The sequence below is a fragment of the Psammomys obesus genome, unplaced genomic scaffold, assembly GCF_907164565.1.
Source record: "Psammomys obesus unplaced genomic scaffold, mPsaObe1.curated_primary_1811, whole genome shotgun sequence".
In the NCBI taxonomy this organism is placed as follows: Eukaryota; Metazoa; Chordata; class Mammalia; order Rodentia; family Muridae; genus Psammomys; species Psammomys obesus.
Window position 1 is genome coordinate 8649628 of NW_026596120.1, and position 7448 is coordinate 8657075.

General features: G+C 45.0%; 1 pseudogene; it reads left to right on the top strand.

Annotated features, from left to right (window-relative positions):
- The first annotated feature begins 296 nt into the window (after positions 1 to 296).
- On the top strand, positions 297 to 1372 carry LOC129692984 (cyclin-dependent kinase 4-like; annotated as a pseudogene).
- Positions 1373 to 7448: the final 6076 nt, after the last annotated feature.

The window sequence follows — 7448 nt, forward strand, 5'->3', positions numbered from 1 at the left end:
CCAAAAATTAGGAGGAAATGATAGAAACAAGCAATCATGACAAGAAAGCTGATGCAGCTCTGGTATCTAGTGATTACAGAACTGTAAATAAATGAAACAAGAGAGAGCCCCACATTCTTTTCTAGGTTGGAAAAATTAAGAACCTGTGCAGTGGCAGCGCTGACAGGCCGCTAGAATATGAGACTTCCGTGTGCTAGTGTTGCAGGGAATAATTACAACCGTGAGGCAAAGATTTCCACTCCCGGGCATCCATTTCAAACAAAATCCCTCAGAGGTCTACAAGGGGATTTGTGAGGATGCGCACCATCCTGATGCTTGAGGTAGGCATGGAGACAAGCCAGGTGCCCTTCCTGGGGAAGGAGCATCCTAAGCAGTGGGCTGCTGACTCTTGGCTGACGTCTGCATGCTCACGGAGCCGTAAGGAGGGCCTTGACGCCCCAGTGTATGATGGGAAGCATACGAACCAAGTCTGTAGCAGAATGCCCTGTGCACGAATTGAAGACAGCACCTGGTGAGGGTGGGGGCGAAGGGACCGATGCCCGGTGTATGGCGCCGCAGGAACCGGATCCCAGACCCAGAGAAAGGGCCGCCTCCACAGCTCTTGACCAGGCGTAAGGACATCTCCTGCTCAGAGAATAGCTACCTCTCGATAAGAACCAGGGGCTGAAATTGCTGTCAGTGCCTATGGGACAGTGTACAAGGCCTGAGGGCCCCTACAGTGGCCACTTTGTGGCCCCTCAAGAGTGTGAGAGTTCCTAGTGGAGGAAGAGCTGGAGGGGGCTTTCCTGAGGACATACCTGGACAAGGCGTCCCGGCCAGGTTCGCCAGTGGACACCGTCAAGGATCTGATGGCAGCAGTTTCTAAGCGGCCTGGATTTTCTTCATGCAAATTGCATTTGTTCACCGAGACCTGAAGCCAGAGAACGTTGTGGTAACAAGTAATGGGACAGTCAAGCTAGCTGACTTTGGCCCCCCAGATGGCCCTCACACCTGTGGTTGTTAACACTCTGGTACCCAGCTCCTGAGGTTCTTCTGCAGTCTATATTATGCAACACCTGTGGACATCTGGAGCGATGGTGGCATCTTAGCGGAGATGTTTCTAAAGCCTCTCTTCTGTGGAAACTCTGAAGCTGACCAGTGGGGCCTAAACTTTGCTCTCATCAGAAGATGACTGGCCTCAAGAGATGTCTCTACCCCTAGGAGCCTTTTTCCCCAGAGGGCCTCAGCCAGTGCAGTCAGTGGTGCGGGAGATGGAGGAGGCTGCAGCGCAGCTGCTACTGGGAATGCTGGCTTTTAACCCACATAAGCGAATCTCTGCCTTCCAGGCCCTGCAGCATTCTATCTACACAAGGAAGAAGGTGACCCAAACTGAGAAGAGCAGCAGCCTTTCCCCGCTTCTGGACACTTGAGTGGAGAGGACCTTGCTGAAAAAGCAGCCCCTGCCTTCCTCTGAGGCTGTGGAGACTCCCCAAGGTTGTTTTTTTTTTTTTTTTTTTTTTTTTTTTTTTTTTTTTTTTTTTTTTTACAGAGACTACGTTAAGCCTTAAGTGATATTCGCTCCCACCCCCTTATGAGGCTTACCCTCTTGCCCTCTGATTTCTCTTCACTAAAGGGCGGGTGTATCTTGTCCTCTTCCCTTCCTCATTTATACTGGGATCCTTTTTATATAGGAAAACAAAACCAGACAAGAGGCGTGGGGAAAACCAAATTGAAGACAGCTTCACAGATGGGCAACTCTACATAGTTTTAAGAGCATGCAGAGCCGGGCTTGGTGGTGCAAGACTGTAATCCCAGAGGCAGGCGGGTCGCGGTGAGTTTGAGGACAGCCCGGTCTACAAAGTGAGTCTAGGACGGCCAAGGCTACACAGAGAAACCCTGTCATGAAAAACAAACAAAAGAGCATGCAGATCCAAGGATGGGTAGGGAAGTAAGAGTTGATTGAGGACACAAAAACAGAATAAACAAGACAAGAAATAATTCCTAAGAAGACAAAAGTGGCAACATTCATGGATTGAGGGGTTTGACAATTCTGTGCACTCGAGGTCTAGCAAAGGCAAGAAAGAAAGGAAAGTGAGTAGAAAAAAATAACCACATGGGGCCAGGATGTGCCAAAAATTATGAAAAAGAGTTGCTCTTGGAGAGAGAAGAATGGGAGGACAAATTAGTTATGTGGGAAAAAAAAAAGGTGGGAATTAAAGGAAAGAAATTATGCACACAGCAACGGAGAGAAGAACTTGAATCCAGGATAGTGATTAACTCAACTCTGCACCAGAGAAGTTCAAAGAACAAAACAAAAACAAGAAACCCCAAAGAATGAACAGAATACAAATCCCCAAAGCAGAGACTCTGGGTCTTCAAACCCATATTTAGGGTTGATTGGAAATAAGCATCAGTGAACACAGCAATAAATAATAAATAAATAATAAATAAAAAGCTGTATCACAATCTTAAGAATTCTTTCTCAGTTCTAAAACTCTCAAAAAATGAGAATATATTAATGAGGTATTTCTTAGCAGCACTACTAAATGCAATAAAGCAACTGAGAATTATTATTATTTATCAAAGGTTATCTATTAAAGTTAAAAACCTATCAAGGATAAAGATGTACTTAGTCTTAGAACACTTACCTAGTTTGCACAAGGCTTTGGGTTCTATCCCAGCACCATCAATAACAGGGAGAAGATTAAAGGAAGGAAAGGAGGAGAAGGAAGAGGAAAAAGGAGGAGGAGAAGATTCAGAGATCACACTTCAGATATTTTTAGACATTCAATACTTCAGAAAGTTTTCTGTGCACTATCTCTAAATAACGGCCCAAAGATAGACTCTACATCAAAAAATATTAATGTGGAAACATGTTGCTAACATTAACGAATATTGACAATAAAATCTATGAACAATACAGAAGACGTGACAAGTCTCAGTGCCAAGCATTGGATAGCTTTCCACAAGTCAGTGGTCAGGAGGCCTCAAGGGCCCTCAAACAACAGACTATTGCTTTCAGTTGTCCACCAGGGACAGATGGTAAAACCCCATTGCTAAAGACCCAACATATTTTGATTTAAGGACATAGAGAAATCGAACCGGAACTGATCTGAAAAACTTCCTTCCTGCTTGCTGGCATTCATGGTGCTGGAGGGTGCTATATAGATCACTTGGGGAGAAAAATCACCAGTGGTCCTATCTGGGGCTGCAGTCTGCATGCTACGGTGCTGACTTGCCAGGTAAGATGTGCCCATGGGTGCAATAGTGGCATATAGATTTTGGAGTAATCGACCACTCTCTGGTTGAATTTGAGGCCTGCTTCATGGGAGTGCACTTGGGGTATTGCTATAAACCTGTTCAAAAACCCTAGAGTCAATAGGTCATGGGCCCTGGGAAGAAACCTACCATTATTTTGCTAAATGGACACGCTGTTAAACTGCCTCCTAAATATTTGTGATCACACTCAGAGATTGACGCTGCCCTTACCCTTGGCTAGAAGAGCTTCTTTCTGCGGTGGGTAACGGTCAACACAGGAACTCAGAACTGATCACAGTGATGAGTGCATAGCCATCAACGGGACATATGAGTCAGCACCACACAAGGCTAAGGGAGCCTCACAGAAGGGTGAGCAGAAAGAATGTAAGAGCCAGAGCATGGCGAGGAGTCCCAAGCTAGACATGACAGGCTACTGTACTCATGAACTCACAAGTAACTGGATCAAGCTAACAAAATCAGCCAGTGTCACAGCGGACAGCAGGAATCAGACTGAGGGGTGGTGGGGTATGAAGTGGGATGTATTCATTCATTGTATACATGTGTGAAATTGTCAAATAATAAATAGAAGACAGTTTAAAACATGATAGGCATCGAATAATAAAAACAGAACTGAAGTAAGCTGTCCACACATCAAAAAACAGGAGAGATATTGGGATGGCCATGGAGATGCCATGGATGAGAAATAGAGTTCTTGAGGCTTCCTGCTCCAGCACCTTGCCTAGTCCTCTCTAGCTTCTTTTCTCTGCTCAAATCTTACCTTTCCCCCTCATTATATTACATTGCATAAAAAATAATGACAAGAATAAAGTCTGTATCTGCAGAATACAATGACATTTTTTTCTAAATATTTTTATCTGTATTTGGTTAGCTCCTTTGGGTGCAAACACATTTTTTTTTTATTGAAAATGTTTGTTTCCATACAATATATTTTGATCAAGCTTTCGACCTCTCTCAACTCCTCCCAGATCCTCCCCACCCAACTCCATCTCCTTTCTCTCTCACTCTTTAACAAACAACTAAAACACAGATAAAATACCAAGAAGTGCTCTTTCTCTCTCTCTCTCCATAAATCACAAAACTGGAAACCATAATATACAAGAAAAAAAAGCAATAAGAACAAAAAAATGCCCAAAACAAAGCTATAAAAACAAAAAGTCTACAAAACATCGAGTCCATTTTGTGTTGGCCATCTACATCTACATCTAAATCAGGCGTGGGCATCCCTGAAGTATGTTTAATAAAACACCCAGTGAGACTCCATGGGAAAAGACTGATTTTTCTTTCTTTTGCTTTTTCTTTCTTTCTTTCTTTCTCTTTCTTTCTTTCTTTCTTTCTTTCTTTCTTTCTTTCTTTCTTTTTCTTTCTTTCTTTCCTCCTTCCTTCCTTCCTTCCTTCCTTCCTTCCTTTCTTCTTTCTTTCCTTCTTTTTGAGACAGGGTTTCTCTGTGTACCTTTGGCTGTCCTGGACTCACTTTGTAGACCAGACTGGCCTTGAACTCACAGAGATCCGCCTGTGTCTACCTCCCCAAATGCTGGGATTACAGGTGTGTGCCACTGTGACCTTTGACTAATTTTTCTTTTGCAAGCAGGTATCAATTGCAGATAGCTTCTAGGTAAGAGGTGGGAACTTGTGTCCATCCTCCCTCACACACCCCATCTGCCTTGAACTTCTGCAGGCCCTGGGTGTGCTGTCACGGGCTCTGTGAGCTCATATGTGCACCAGTCCTGGTGTATCCAGAGGACACTGCTTCCTTAGAGTCATCCATTGCCTCTGGCTCATACCGTCTTTCTTTTTCCTCTTCTGCACGGCTCCCTGAGCCCTGAGGGGAAGGGTTTGATGAAGACATCCGTTTAGGACCGAGTGCTTCAATATCTCTCACTCTCTGCACACTGTCTAATTGTGGAGCTCTGTGTTAGTTCCCATCTACTGCAAGAAGCAGCAGCTGCTCAGAGGGTGGCTCAGGAAGGCACTAAACTGTGCCACTGGGTGTGGCCATTGGGGGTCCCTGGTAGAAAGTGTTTGTGGGGTACTGTCAGCTGACACATGCAGGTGGTCTAGAGGGAAGTATGAGAAGGAGGCAGGGGAGCTAAGCTGGGTCTGCATCGAGAGGCCAAGTCCCCAGGGACTCAATATGTACTTCTTTATTGACAGTCACTTCTCTAGTCCCCCATTTTATCCTTTTATAAGCCTGAGTGATATCAGATGTCTCTCCAGGCTGCATGCACCATTCCACAACTCTGATGATACACAAGAGAGGTACATACCAGGCAATGGAAACTCTGGACTGCCAAACATGGGTATTTTCTCTCCGGCTGGACTGTACCCATGGCTGTCTGATGGAGCTTACGTGATCTACACATCACTTCAGGCACGATACACACAGACTCCTCTTTCCTTGTCCTTGCTAGCAGTTTAACCTTCTCAACACTTTATAACACTTAGGCACCTGACAGGCAAAAACGAAATAGTTTGTTGGTTTGATTTGTATTCTTATGGACGTTAGCATGCTTTTTGGCCTTGAGACTTTCATCCTGTTTGGCAGGCTGTGGAGGTAGGTAAGGTTTTTCCTATTCTCTGGATAGCTTGTTGCTCTTTGAGTCTAACATGAGACCCCTTGACTATCAAAAGGACATTCTTAGTTAGTTAAATTGTTTTAAATCCTAAAACATTTAAATTCATTCCTCCCATCATATTTTAAAGGGTCAGGAGAGAGAAGAGGTTGGGAGAGTGGGTAGGGGGGGGTGGAAAGAAGGGAGGAATCCATGCTAGGTGCCTGGGACCACTGAGTATGTGCTCACAGTTTGTCACAGAAAAGCAGGGAGGGAAGCAACAAACGGCACCAGCCTCGGGAAGCAGTCGGAGTGTGTTTGTTTCTGCCTGTGGCCAAGGACCCTGACTGCAGCCTGGACCGCCTTGGTTGGCAGAGGTCTGCAGCAAGCGGGCTTCAAGCTCAATAGTGCTGGGTGACAGCTGACAGAAGCCTCACCGGGCCAAGCACTCTGTGACGACTTTCCATGGAGACACACTCGGGCTCTACCGTGGCAAAGAATCTCAGAAGCGAAAGGGGACCGGAGGAAAGTGGGCAAAGGCGGGGGTCTTTAAGAGTTTCTCCATGGTCACGTGTTTTTGATAAGGAATCCCACGCTTTGATAAGGAACAGCCTTAGGGAGCACTGGTGCAGGGAATGAACTCACCTTGCTCTAAAGTGCCTTTATAGAGCCGTTGTTTTCTGCTCACAGAACAACATCGCTGTATTCTCAGCTCTGATTATTTGTCTTCCGGTGGAATAAGTGCCTTATCGCAGACAAGACCCTCGTTTAAGAGATGGTCAGTAAATCGGGAAGATTTTAAATGGCAGTAAAGTTACAGGAGAAAACGATTAAACTCATACACGTGTGCGATTACAGGCTGAGCTTCGAAAGCAATCTCTTCTTGGAATGAAGCCAAATGGTTGCCGGATCCTAAGTGAAGTGATACTGTTCCAATTTTTCCTTTATCAGACGAAAGGGAAGGTCTTTGCATGCAGCCTTTTACACAGAGTTAATTTAAAGAAGATTTGGGACCACGGTACAGGACCAGACGCCTTCCCACATTCCTCACTGTTTTCATTTGAAATCTCTCATTTATGCTCAGATTTCCGATGGGAACGCTAATCGCTCTCCTTTCTTTCTCTCTTTCTCTCTTTCTTTCTCTCTTTCTTTCTTTCTTTCTTTCTTTCCTTCCTTCCTTCCTTCTTCGTTTCTTTCTTTCTTTCTTCCTTCCTTCCTTCCTTTCTTTCTTCCTTCCTTCCTTCTTTTCTCTCTCTTTCTTTTTAAAGGGAAGTTGACAAGCTGAGTTGGTTTAACTACAAGTCTCCCGAAGGTAAAAGATCAGACATCGTTATAAAAATAGAAAATGTCCCCATTGTCCTTTGAGCTGGACTCCTAGGAGACAGAGGTTGTCTCTGAACTGCAGATACATTTGGGTAAAAACAAAGTTGAAACTATGTGGACCTCGATGTCCTGAGCCCTGTGTCAAGCTCTGTGGCTGCCTGGAGTGACTGAGACCTGCTCTATTTGTGACAGCGAGCTCCTTGGAAACTGCCTCCTCATTGACGATACAGCTCCCTTGCTGCCTGGTGATTCTCGATCCATCTAAGGGAAAAGCCTTTATTCTCTGGGGCTCAGGATCTTTATCCCCCAAATGCAGGA